The sequence below is a fragment of the Sabethes cyaneus genome, chromosome 3 (assembly GCF_943734655.1).
Source record: "Sabethes cyaneus chromosome 3, idSabCyanKW18_F2, whole genome shotgun sequence".
In the NCBI taxonomy this organism is placed as follows: domain Eukaryota; kingdom Metazoa; phylum Arthropoda; class Insecta; order Diptera; family Culicidae; genus Sabethes; species Sabethes cyaneus.
Window position 1 is genome coordinate 147,649,304 of NC_071355.1, and position 14,933 is coordinate 147,664,236.

The window sequence follows — 14,933 nt, forward strand, 5'->3', positions numbered from 1 at the left end:
ATACACATCGTCATGTAAACAAATATTATGCAACAGGTCAAAACAAAACAGACAACTCCGACCGTATTGAGACACGGCGGGCACCGAACGCAAGCACCAGCGCCATGCATACACTTCACAAGTGCACGCATTCTGCTGCGCTGGCTCTCCGACCCGTCGGTGGCCTATGTGACTCGGTGTTCAGTAAGGATTCAAATTACAATTCCAGAACCAAATGTATCGAACAAAGAATCTTTCTGTCCCAGTAGTCTATCACTTTTTAGCCTTAAGAATGCATTTAGAATAGGGAAAATATCGATATGCATTACCGATATTTTCCACCAAAATTTAACTATAAAAGCAAACGCTTCGAATAATAAAGAAGCCATCCTGACTTCAGACTTAGAGTACTCAATGCGACCCCAATCGGGCTATCACCGATCGAAGAAATAAGTCCCTTGAGCAACCCCGAGATCCGTTGATCTACCACGGGCTATTGCTAAACGTCGAATAGTTATAGTAAATGTATTATAGTCCTAATTCATCATAGAAAAAATTCTTGTCTCCAAAAACACCCACATGTAAAATTTTGTTCCATTCGCTTGATTAGTTCTCGCGTCATGCAGAAATTTGTGTTTCATTTGTATGGGAGCCGCCCTCTTAGTGAGGGGAGGGGTCTCTAACCATCATAAGAACCTTCCCTGGCCTCAAAAACCCCTATATGCAAATTTTCACGCCGATCGGTTCAGTAGTTTTCGATTCTATAAGGAACATAGAGCAGACAGAAATCCATTTTTATAGGCATAGATTTGTATGGGAGCCCCCCCCCCCCCTCTTAGTGGGGGAGGGGTCTTTTGCCATCGAGAGAACCTTCCCTAGCACCAAAAACCTCTACATGCCAATTTTCACGCCGATCGGTTCAGTAGTTTTCGATTCTATAAGGAACATACGGGCAGACAGACAGAAATCCATTTTTATAGGTATGTGTATGGGAGCCCCCCCCCTTCTTAGTGGGGGGAGGGATCTCTAGCCATCATAAGAACCTTCCCTGGTACCAAAAATCCCTATATGCAAATTTTCACGCCGATCGGTTCAGTAGTTTTCGATTCTTTAAGGAACATAGAGCAGACAGAAATCCATTTTTATAGGCATAGATTTGTATGGGAGCCCCCCCCCCCCCCCTCTTAGTGGCACCAAAAACCTCTACATGCAAATTTTCACGCCGATCGGTTCAGTAGTTTTCGATTCTATAAGGAACATACGGACAGACAGACAGAAATCCATTTTTATAGGCATAGATTTGTATGGGAGCCCCCCTCTTAGTGGGGGGAGGGGTCTTTTGCCATCGAGAGAACCTTCCCTAGCACCAAAAACCTCTACATGCAAGTTTTCACGCCAATCGGTTCAGTAGTTTTCGATTCTATAAGGAACATAGGGACAGACAGACAGAAATCCTTTTTTATAGGTATAGATTACACGGGAGCTCCTAACCACACTTTTTTGACAGCACTTGGTGGTTTGTTTACATGGTGTTAAAGTTTGAATTGAGTTTTCTATCTTTGTCCGGCAGATAATGATAAAAAGTTATAGTTTTTATTTAAGAGAAAGCACCTTACATGCATTTTAAAGCAACTGATGCAGTAATCCTTCACGAAATTTTAAATCGAAACCGCTGGATGTGACAAAAAACATGTAAACAAACCACCAAGTGGTGTCATTTGACGGCAAAATGACGTCATCGCAAAATGATCTATATGAGCATCTGTGCACTTTTGAAAACAATAATTTTTCTTACAATTAGTAACACAATTAACAAAATCTATACCTATAAAAGAGGATTTCTGTCTGTCTGTCCGTATATTTCTTATAGAATCGAAAACTACTGGACCGATCGGCGTGAAAATTTGCATGTAGGGGTTTTCGGGGCTACGGAAGGTTCTCTCGATGGCAAAAGTCCCCTCCCCCCACTAAGAGGGGGGGGCTCCCATACAAATCTATGCCTAAATAAATGGATATCTGTCTGCCCGAATGTTCCTTAAAGAATCGAAAACTACTGAACCGATCGGCGTGAAAATTTGCATATAGGGGTTTTTGGGGCCAGGGAAGGTTCTTATGATGGTTAGAGACCCCTCCTCCTACTAAGAGGGGGGGGCTTCCATACAAATGAAACACAAATTTCTGCATAACTCGAGAATTAATCAAGCAAATGGAACAAAATTTTACATATGAGTGTTTTTGGAGACAAAAATTTTTTCTATGGTGAATTGAGACCCCTTCCCACTTTAGGAGAGGGGGCTCCTATACTAATGAAATACAAATTTCCTCATAACTCAAAAACTAATTAATCAAATGGAACCATATTTGACATGTGAGTGTTTTTGGAGGCATGAATTTTTTCTATGATGAATTGAGACTCCTTATCTTTATAGGAGGGGGGGCTCCCATACAAATGAAATACGAATTTCCTCATAACTCGAGAACTAATCAAGCAAATGGAACCAAATTTAGCATATGGGTGTTTTTGTAGGCATTTTTTTCTATGGTGAATTGAGACACCTCCCTTCTTTAGGAGGGGAATAATGATCCCTCCCCCTTTTAAGACGGGGGGCTTCCATACACATGAAATACAAATTTCCTCATAACTCGAGAACTAATCAAGCAAATGGAACAAAATTTGACATGTGGGTGTTTTTGGAGACAAGAATTTTTTCTATGGTGAATTGAAACCTCTCCCCACTTTAGGAGGGGGGGGTCCTGTACAAATTAAATACAAATTTCCTCATAACTCGAGAACTAATCAAGCAAATGGAACCAAATTTGACATGTGGGTGTTTTGGAGACAAGAATTTTTCTATGGTGAATTGAAAAACCTTTCCCTACTTTAGGAGGGGAGGCTCCTATACAAATGAAATACAAATTTCCTCATAACTGGAGAATTAATTAATTTAATGGAACAATATTTGGCATGTGGGTGTTTTTGGAGGCATGAAATTTTTCTATGACGAATTAGGACCCCTTACTTTTTCAGCAGGGGGGCTCCCATACAAATGAAATACGAATTTCCTCATAACTCGAGAACTAATCAAGCAAATGGAGCCAAATTTGACATGTGGGTGTTTTTGGAGACAAGAATGTTTTCTATGGTGAATTGAAACCTCTCCCCGCTTCAGCAGGGGGGGGCTCCTATACAAGTGAAATACAAATTTCCTCATAACTCGAGAACTAATTAATCAAATGGAACCATATTTGGCATGTGGTTGTTTGGCATTTTGGCATGTGGGGGGTTTTGGGGGCAGGATTTTTTTAATGATGGTTTGAGACCCCTCACCCCTGTGGTGGGGGGATAAGGACTATTATACAAATAAAACAGAATTTTTTGCGTAACTCAAAAACTAATCGAACTCGAGAAATTTTAGACTTTTTCATAAAACATTAATCAATAACAAGACCACTAAAAACTATCAATAGTAACATTAGATAATTCAGCGCGAGACGGCCACAGGCCGCGAGTGTTGCCGGTGACCTGTCGTCGGAAGCGCCGGCCACTGCGGGGAGACAGCCCCCCGTAGAGATCACCTCTATCTAGGTTATTTATTTTCCTAGATCTACTGACCTCTATTACTTTCTTTCAGTTGGGTCACCCCTGTGAAATGGTATATTCTACGAAAAGATTTTCCGTGAAATGGTACATCCCGCGTAAGGTTTTTCGCGAAATGGTATTCTGCGAAATTCTATATTCCGCGTTATGGTCAACCGAGAATTGATGTTCCGCCAAATGGTATTCGGCGAAATGGTTTGTAATGATGGCGAATATTTAAATGCTATCCGCTTTATTTTATCAAACTAAGCAGTGGGAGGAGTTGTTTTCTACTTTACTGTGAGGAAAATTTGTATATTAAAACACCCATGAACTCCCCAGAAACTTGCAAAACTCAAGATTGTGACAAAGGTCATCCTAGATTCACGTTTGTCGGGTCAGCTAGTAGTAAATAAATAAATTGATTTCTGTCTGCCTGTCTGTCCGTATGTTCCTTATAGAATCGAAAACTACTGAACGGATCGGCGTGAAAATTTGCATGTAGGGATTTTTGGGGCCGGGGAAGGTTCTTATGATGGTTAGAGACCTCTCCCCCCTATGGCGAATATTTTAATGCCATCCGTTTTATTTTATCATGCTAAGCAATAGGGTGAGTCGTTTTCTACTTTACTGTGAGGAAAATTTGTATAATAAACCACCCATAAACTCCTCTGAAACTTGCAAAACTCGAGATTGTGACAAAAATTGTGTACAACCCAGTTGAGTTTAATTTGTATTGATACGCCAATATATTGGTACTCTGTGTAAAGGTAAAGATCTGTGATGCGAGTTTACGGATTATTTTATTCGAGTTAGCTGTAAGTATTAAATATGACTGGTTCTTTTTGGCAATGGGTAAGTCCACTATAAAACTTTACTGCCGCTACTCGCATAACAGTCCCATTTATATAGGAAACTCCATACAAAAAGAGGCTTACTGAAAACAAGAGTAGATACTGAAAACAAGGATTTTTTATTGTACAGCGTGAGTAGTAATAACTGTGAGAGTTTTTGGAACGAGTAAGAGAGCGAATTCGACGGAAAGCATATTAGTCTGGACCTAAGATGGCCAAGGAATTGGGAATTTCGCAATCAACCATGAAAAATATTTTGAAAGATGATCTTCGATTGATTCCATATAAAAGCAAAAGGGGCACGGTTTGACTGAAAAGCAGAAGGTTGCAAGAATTGAAAGATATCGGCAGCTGATCAAGCGGTACGGTGATTGTGAAATCCTGTTTTCGGACGAAAAAATGTTCCTGCTACAGGATCACCACAACCATCAAAAGGATCGGATACATGCAGCACATCTTCCTGATATTCCTCGTGACAAAGTGCACTACTGCGCAGGGAGTTGTTCTCCAAATAACAGAGGATTCTAACAGCTCTCTGTCGAAGAACCTTAATCTTTTGTTAAAAATTGCCGGACATCGGCATAACAGGTGATCTCAAGTTCTAGATAACAACTGATTTATTAAAACCAAAGGCCGAAACGTCAGGCAGTATAAAAAAGCCGTTTTCATTATAAAACTGACTGGAAAACCGAAAATCCGCAATACAATTAAAACTAAATTTACAAAAAGGAACCTTAAGTTCAGGCAATAAAACTATCTCCGACGCGTAGACTTCAAAGATTGCTGCTATCGGTAGCCATCGTCGGTAATCCCGTGGTTGTGAGCATCGGTCGGCCTATTTTGATGCTTGATTTTGATGATGTCCAGATGGTGAGAAAACAGGCAGAAGTTCTACCTATGGAATGATAATATGATGATGATGGGCAATGCGAGATGGACGGCAGGTAGTAGCAGACGATAACATACATCCCTTTAGTTTATTTGGCGCGTAGGTAGCGATCGCCCTTAAACAAAGCAAAACAAAAATAAACCTAATATTGTGAATGGAGGGTTTTCCCGCCCGAAGGCCGATCCTTCAATCAGCTTGTTTCAACAATGCATCTGGGGAATTCATATTACACCGGATGAACTTTACATAGAATGTGGGCAAATTAAGGGAGAGTGGCGTTGCACTTGCCTTTCTGCAGTAGTACAGGAAAAGCATCAATCGCCCATTCAATCTTGTTTTTTGTAAAAGAAAAAATTGGCTCACTGTTTCTATCTAACCCAGTCATTTCATTGACTATTTCATGAATGTCTGTCCTGGTTTCAAGAGTAACAGTTCTCGAAGCTGGAGCGCTTTGGTCTTTGCATGAATTAATGATTGAACAGCGAAAATGTGTTCTCATCATTAACTCTAAGGTTTCATTAGTAGAGCTGGTAAAAGGGCCATCATCTTTTTTCAAAGTACCTAACCAATTTGAGCCAATCAGCCTCCCAGTTGGCCTCGAGGTAAGACACTGGTCTAATAAGCCAGTCGTCGTATGTTCGAATCTCGGCTGGGAGAGGCTGTTAGAGTTAATAGGATCGTAGCACTGACCCCGCACTGTCCTGTATTCTAACAGCTGGTTGCGAAGTCTGTCGTATAAAAAACAGAAGGTCAAATTTCGATAACGGAATTAGCACACAGGCTACTTTGCTAGCCAATTTGAAAGATATTTAGTGACGATTTTTTGCAGTCTGGTAGTTGCTGGAGTATTTTCAATATTTTCACATGTATGCCTTCAGTGAATCCTCTTTGATCTTCGTATTTGCCTATTATAGGCAGTGAGAGTTTGTTTATACTTCTTCCACTGGTGTGTTCGCTTAACCCGGTTAAACAACTTCTGGGGTTTCTTCCTAAATTTCTTTAAGGTTTTGTTCCACCAAGGTACATCTCCCCAGCCAGCATTTTCATATGTATAAAAAAGGTAAAAATCAGCATTACGTACAGATATACAAGCTAAATAAATCGCATTTCATGCGCAAAATTGACATTTCCATACTATTTTGGAGGCGATATACGTGATTACGAATAATTTTGAGCGTTACGACTATATAAGTATTTATATACGATAATATCCGATTAAGCGCGAGTCGCTCCGTACTACTCTACGATTTTGTGCTGAAAATCGTATGTATGTCAGTCATTATCATTATATACGACAGAAAATCAACTTGATCCCACTTTATCCAGCTTTAGTTACGATTTCGAGTTTGTTAGGAGATATTTACGATAGTTTTCGTACATTGATATACGAGTTGGTGCTAGCTGGGTCTATTCGTAGAGCGTTCCTTTGCAGAACAGCTTTAATAATGATAATAAGCTTGTTGGATCAGGTTTGAAAGTTGTTTTGAGTTGTCCACAAGTTCATGAGCAACCTTTCAAGTTCTTCACTCCAACCTTCAGTATCAAATTATACTTCTCCCAGTTTCTTTAAGTTATTGATTAACTTCATGATCAAATATAATATGCATGTGATCGGACAAGGATTCTTCGTCTGACACATGCCAATTCTTCATTTTATCAGTCAACGTTGCACAGCATAGTGTTAAGTCAAGTACTACTTCCCTTATTGCGTTTACAAAAGTTGGCTTATCCCCAGTAAAATCTAAAAGGTGTTCTCCTCTGCTGTTGATATCTGCGCTGGTCCACACTGTGCTGTGAGCGTTTGCATCTCATCCAAACACAAATGCGATAGCTGACCTTCAGCATAAATAATTTTACACGAATTTACAGGGATCCTATATTCTACCATGGCCCCGGATCAGTGCTATATCCAGTTTGCTTTCTGTAAATCTTCAACAAAGTACCGCAGTCGCTCCTTTAGCATGGTAAAGATTCGCTTGAACAAATTCAATTATTTTACTATTGGATAGTTTCTTTTGGGTTGTGGTATACGATCAGGCTGTTTTGAGTTTAATCCTGCACCGTTAACATCGCTATATCCTGAAATGTGACTGATCATATCAACATCGAACTAGCCGTTCAAAGATTCCAGAATATTTCCAACAGTGATTGTATGGGGATGTTTCCCCAGCAATTCAAAAGTTTCATTGCTGTTCATTGAACCTGGCGTTAAAAACAACACTAAATCTTACATCGATAATGTTTTGAAAAACCCTTTGCTTCCCATTGACACTACAAGAATGCACGATGCTACTTCCAACAAGATTCCGCACCGTCTCACCAGGCGAAAGCTACACAGGCTTGGTGTAGGGACAATTTTTCGGTTTTTATTTCTTCGAAGGAATGGCTTACCTCTTCGCCTGATTTGAATCCTCTCGACTTCTAGGCATAGAGTTATATGGTAGGTAAGCTAGAGAGCACCAAGCACAGTTTGGAGAAGATTTGGGATGAAATGTTATGGATATACTTTACAAGAAATGCACTCAAAATTAAAATGTATGCAAGCGTCTGGTTTTTGTGACTATGTATTTTACTGACAGTTATTACTCACCCTGTATAATATCGTTGTGAAATCAAAAGTTTGTTTCTCTGAAGTAAATTATATTTTGAGTAATAAATAAAATTTCGAAAAACTGAAGGCTAAATTACTGTAATTAATGTTTACTTTTTGTCATGTTACGGCTTGTTAGACCAACATCCTACATCGAAGGTAGCTGGGCGGTAAAGATAATCGATTTTATAGAGACTTTTATATTATTTACAGCACAGATATTTAAGATAAACTTACATATAGTAACAAACATCTTACAAACACGCAGAGCAAATATAGAGATCAGAGCGTTCTTTCAAGCGCACATTTATGTAATAAATGCTATTTTTTAAAAATCCCAGTTTGTAAATTTTAACTTAATTGCCGGCTAGATTACAGGAAACTTAGAATTAGTTTCGCACGAAGAGTTTCTGTGTCAAATTTATGAATTAAGTATTTCGAAATCATTCGGCGAACATTAAAATTTTTGATTCAATTCACACGATTTATTTTTTAAAATAATTAATAACTATGGCAGTAATGATATTAAATTTATTTTTAATTAAAAATTTACATACCGGTAAATTTCATTGATAATAACAAATATACTCAATCTCACATCTTTTCTTTGTTCCCTGCAAACACTATCGCTCCAACATACATGTAACTTTGAATATCTTCTCTTTTTCTTACCCTAGAGTCTGGTTGTAACGCAACACTTCTCTCGTCGTCTTGGGGCAGGCAGATTAAACTTATATCATGAATATAAATTCATTACAATACGTTTACTTTCCATCCACCATGTCTACAGAAGCATGGCAAAATTACAAGTCAAGAGAAAAGAAATCCCCCACAAGTAAAGCACTGAATGGCGAAGTTTTCAAATGGAACGGTAACACACACCAAGCGTAAACATGGGTTATACCTGGACCCGAAGCTGAAGCAATATGGCAAATAAATAGAACTGAAAAATGATAGATGCACTTCTTTTCACTCACATATGATACATGAAGGTAGTTCAGGAACAATAAGTTAACCAGTTAAGCAAATCGAAAACTATTTTTTTTAAATAGTTTACTGTAACAGTTAATATGTTTGATTAACTTATTAATTTAACAAAGTTTGATTAACAACTGTTACAAAATGATATTTCAGGCGTATCTTTTTGTATCATTTTGTTCAATCTCATTTGAGTTACAATGCGCTCCTTTACCCTGATCGTGGCAACCGTTTTAGTACAGCCGCGGGAGGACTAGGTTTGCATGAAATTTATTCACCGTATCCATTTGATGCCGTAGTAAGTATTGCACATCTGAAGACCGTTTCTCCTCTCACACGATTCTACAATTTTCAGATCTATTCAAAACTTAACCAGCGAAAAAAATTCCCTCCATCATGTTTAGCAGGGCCTTTTATGTGCCACTCGGAGACCGCAGATGGATTCTTGAATAGTAGTAGTACTCTTTGCAATATTTACATTTCTGCCAAGTAGCAAACCGCGGCTCGAAATGAAACATAGTTCACAACACGTGCACTTATATGTATATGCAATTGCACTAGAGAACGAGCTTCAAAACCGCAGCCTTCTAAACATCGTTTACCATCACTAAAAAATTTGCGACTGAGACCATGGGCGTAGCAAAAAGGAAGTTTTGGAAGTTTCTGTTACAAGCTAATAATAATTAAACCAAAGCTAAAGTAAAAATCTCTATACCAAGCACTATAACTTTGAAATTAGAGCAGGGTAAACACTAACTAGCTAACTAAGCACCGGGCTACATGTTCCCCACCTTGAAAACAGCACTGCTGGAAATATCTTTAACTCTTTTGAGAACGAAAACAAACATTTCCTATTCCGAGTGAGCGATTATGTGAGGATTTTCATTTCCACCATCCAATTCCACTCACAAAACAGAGAACCGTCATCTCTTTGGTGAGCATCAAAGAAGAACGCCACTGCTAAGCTTCTGCTGCTGCTTCGAAATCTTAAACTATCCATTTTCACGTGCAGATTTCAAGGCGCCTGAATCGCGCTCCAGCTGTTTATTGCTTATGGAGGCGAACCATTTTTTGAAGATTTCAAACGTTGAAAGGAAACGAAAATGGCTCAATCTCCGCTGTCTGTTAGTGGCGCACTAAGCACAGTACATGGCATCATCATGGGTAGTGGCCTCTTGGTGGCGAAATCCTTCGGTGGAAGAAAAAAAACAAGAAATCTCCGCACTTTTTCACTTTGCGTTTTCGGTTAGAAGACGTTCCATGATGTTGTTTTTTTTGTTGAACCGCAGGGAAGTCAATAAATATTTTCCACGCCTGGTCCGCGTGCGAAGCGGACGTCACACCGCGGTAACGCAGTCAGTCACAATCAAAAGGTGTTGATTTATTTAGCTTAAGCAACATTTATGATAGCCTTAGTTCATACGATACGTAAGTGGATGTGCTTGTAGGTTTAAAGACAATACATTACAATAGCGTCTGATGAATGTGGTTGATTTTGAAAAAGCAACCTGTTATGGATAAAGCTCAGAATTAAAATGACCATAACTTTTATATGAGATTGCAATTGCAATCGAAACAATATAATACGATACGATGAATGACGCAAAAACAATATGTTCGGAATATCTATTTAGTTAAAAAACAATTTCTTGAATTTTGAAGGCTTTTTCAGAATCAGAGATAAAATTCAATGTTGCAAATACATTATTAAAAACAATGCGTTGTACGTTATAAATAGTACCATGTCAATCAGAAATCAGACAGTATTATTCCTTTCCGGTAAACAACCACTGATTATCTGATTACGATTGATAAATATCATTTTCACATAATGACCACTTCAACTATCGCCGGATAACGGTTCGATTTATGATAGCCTTTAGCAAGTTACCAGCGATTTCACAATATCAGAAAGCTATTGAGACCATTTTATGTTATGATCATACAAATCTATAGTTATAAAAATGGATTTCTGTCTGTCTGTACGTATGTTCCTTATAGAATCGAAAACTACTGAACCGATCGGCGTGAAAATTTGCATATAGGGGTTTTTGGGGCCAGGGAAGGTTCTTATGATGGTTAGAGCCCCCTCCCTCCACTAAGAGGGGGGGGGGCTCCCATACAAATAAAACACAAATTTCTGCATAACTCGAGAACTAATCAAGCAAATGGAACCAAATTTAGCATGTGGGTATTTTTGTAGGAAATTTTTTTCTATGGTGAATTGAGACCCCTCCCCTCTTTATGAGGGGAATTATGAACCCTCTCCCCCGTTTAAGAGGGAAGAGGCTTTCATACAAATGAAATACAAATTTCCTCACAGCTCAAGAACTAATCAAGTAAATGGAACCAAATTTGGCATGTGGGGAGTTTTGGAGGCAGCAATTTTTTTATGACGGTTTGAGACCCCTCACCCCTGTGGTAGGGGGATAAGGACTCTCATAGAAATAAAACAGAAATTTTTGTGTAACTGAAAAACTAATCGAACTCGAGAAATTTTAGACTCTTTCATAAAACATTAGTTTAATAACAAGACCACCAGAAACTATCAATATAACCATTAGATGATACAGGGCGAGACGGACACAGGCCGCGAGTGTTGCCGGCGACCTGCCGTCGGAAGCGCCGGCCACTGCGGATCACCTCTATCTAGGTTTATTTATTTCCTAGATCTACTGGCCTCTATTACTTTCCTTCAATTGGGTCACCCCTGCGAAATGATACTTCGGTATTCGGTACTTCGAAATGGTCTAATCACTCTCGAAAACAATTAATAGATTAAATTAATCTGTTAACAGATTAAACGGCTTATGCAAAAAAAAAATTCAAAAAAAAAAAAATTTTGGTCGGCTAATAACGGGTGGCAACTAAAATTTTGGAATTTTTTCGCTGCCCTTGTGCTCAACAACAAACGAGCTCAGAGAGAAATGAGAGTATGTATGTGTTAGCTCTCTCTCTCTCCTCTTTTTGTTAATATTTTTTGTTTTGTTTATGCTTGTCCGGTTTGGCTAAAAATGGTGTCGAAACAAGAAAAAACAAGCATTTCAGAAGCACGTTGTACACTTCTACGAACTGCAACAGAAATCTCGGCAAAAAGTATACGGTACAACATTTTAAAAGCAAATATCTTGCGGCTTCGACTGTTTACCATATCCTAAGATGCCCAACAACTATTCGCAAGCAAGGTAGTGGAAGACCAGCCGAAATTATGGACGCAGAAGGACATCGTTCTCTTTCTCGTTTCTTCAACAGCAAGCCCTCTGGTTTGACTATCAATTAAGATGCACCAGACGAATGTTTGAAGAAAATTTTGGCTAATCTCAAGTTTTTAGTCTTGACCTTGAAATGCGGTCATACATATATATTAATATTTTTTGAAACGATGGTTCTACAATTGATGAAGGGACGGTAGGGGAAAGAAATGAAAATTTTTTGGTGAAGGAGGGAAAGAGCGGAAAGGTAGGGGGGGGGTATTGGTAGCTATGCTTGACAAGTAGTCATTTTGACTTCTACCTTTTGTCCAATACTGGAAGGTTGTGGGTTCGAATCCGGTTATAATCTCAGATTACAGCTTGGTTCGACTCATGCACCTTCCAGTATTGGACAGAAGATAAAAGTCAAAATGACTACTTGTCAAGCATAGCTACCCGCCCCCTTCCTTTCCGCTCTTTCCCTCCTTCACCAAAAAATTTTCATTTCTTTCCCCTACCGTCCCTTCATCAATTGTAGAACCATCGTTTCAAAAAATATTAGAAAATTTTGATCCCGTGTCTTCAAAAACATCATGCAGATGGACAATACGTGTTTTGGCCGGATAGAGCATCATCGCTTCACGCCAAAAAAAACACAATCGTTCCTGAATACCCCCCATTCGATCCCTTTTTTACCCAAAAATCACGACCCGAAAAATCTGTCTCAGGGCGCCCAATCGAATATTTCTTCGGTATTTTGAGTTGCTTGGTGTACAAAAATAACTGGAGAGCCACGAATTGCAAACAGTTGATTGATAGAATCAAGAGATGCATTCGCAAAGTTGACATGACTGCCGTACAACGCTCAAACGAAAGCCTCGCCAAACAGTCGATTACGGACCGTTTTCAAATGTACACTATTTTTTTTCAACAATGGATAATGTATCTTTAATTTCGGTAAATCAGATCCAATGTTGCTATTCATCGATAAAAGTACTGATTCGGTTCGAAACACACTCAAAGGTGATTCCATAACGTCAAATTCTCTGGCAATGCTTTTCTAGCTGAGAATTATTTAATGAGAGTGAGCGAAAAGCGAATTACCACTCACTCTTTTTCATGCAATGATTTGATCGCTAGTGATACCAATCAAAAACGAATACCTCGCATTTTGATTCATCGCGATGAGTAGCTATGATTTATCAATTTTGGAAAACAGGCAAAAGCGCTATCGGATATTGAATTATACGGGCTGGCACCGAATGGCCGAAACACAAATGGCCGAATCACGAATGGCCGAAATCCAAATGGCCGAATTTCAATAACAGTCACAGAAGGCCGAATCACGAAAGGCCGAATCACGAATGGCCGAATCACGAAAGGCCGAGTCGCGTAAGGCCGAATCACGAATGGCCGAAATTTTTCGGAATGCCTAAATAACTACTCAATAAAAAACCATGAATTGGCAAGTAGTTAACAAATAACTTTAATCAAACAAAAAACAAACTACTACTATTAAACAAACGAAACATGCTTTACGAACGTCTTTGTTTAGCGCTTAATAAAATCGCAACTGCGTCAACAAAATTTTTGCTGCTCATTTTGTGAGCATTAACACATTTCGAGTAGATTTTTTCGTCTATTTCTCGGCGCGAATTCGGAACATCCCCCTGAAGAATTCTAAGGATGTTCCCCTTTATCGCATTTTGCTCCACCCGAAGCTCTGTGATGATCCTGGTCATTGACAGGTGATGGGCACCAACAATGGTTGTCCATCGTTGGTGCCATGGTTCCAAGTTGTTTGTGTTCCGCGGTAGCTTGTCAATGATAGGCTTAAAATTTGACCACAGAGTGGGGTGAAACAATGGCCTGTTGTTCCGGTTTCTCCCACTTATATAAGTATTCCGAAAATATTTCTTGATTATAAACACATCTTCATTATAAGGTGCGAGACGTATTTACCGTGTGAGTAGCAAATGTTTCCTAGATGATTCAGGGCGAGACGGCCGCAGGCCGCGAGTGTGCGCCGGTGACCCGCCGTCGGAAGCGCCGGCCACTGCGGGGGGGCAGCCCCCCCGCAGAAACCACTACTATTTAGGTGCATGCATTTTCCTAGGTTTACTGTCTATTAGGGATTATCCCTTAGTGAAGTCCGAACGAGCGGTAGCGAGTAAGGACAGTATGTATCCAACGTTTGCACAGGTTGAAGACTATGAATATTTTCGGTCAAATATGACATTCGGCCATTTGTGATTCGGCCATTCGCGATTCGGCCTTTTGTGATTCGGTCATTCGTGATTCGGCCATTTGATATGTTATGCCATTCGTTATTTCGGCCATTTGTGTTTCGGCCATTCGTGATTCGGCCATTTGTGTTTCGGCCATTCGTAGGTAATCCAATTATACCGTCAAAAAAACATGTACCTAACATTTACGTTGGTTTTTCAGCTCGACTATTAGCACCTGAGATACTTGGAATATACATTTTTGCGACATAATACATAAATGCACTTCAAAACATCAACGTTCTTCTACACCCAGAAGACATTTAATCTCATAAAATTATTTTAACATGCTATTCATAATTTTTCAACATTCACGTTGAGTGCAGCATAAATCTTTTTTTTCGTGACAATGACAAGTACCAGGATCAAATTTTGAACAGTAGCCGACGATATTTTTATTATCAGCCTTCATTGTTAGTCACACAAGAAGAAGGTGTATTATTTTTCATACCTTCGAACCTTCGAGGCACCAATTAATAATAATAATATTGCACCAGGTTTGCATTTCATTGAAACTAAATCTTGAAACCATTTTGTTTGTCCGTGTGCCGCTTGAAGTTACTGGTTGTGTATGGCGTTGCAAGTATATG

At 39.2% G+C, this 14,933-nt stretch overlaps 1 protein-coding gene across 1 annotated transcript in view; it reads right to left on the reverse strand.

The window, feature by feature from the left end:
• The window catches only part of LOC128741831 (E3 ubiquitin-protein ligase MIB2), a 90,953-nt gene that overhangs the window by 67,640 nt on the left and 8,380 nt on the right, over positions 1 to 14,933 (reverse strand). The window lies entirely within an intron of this gene.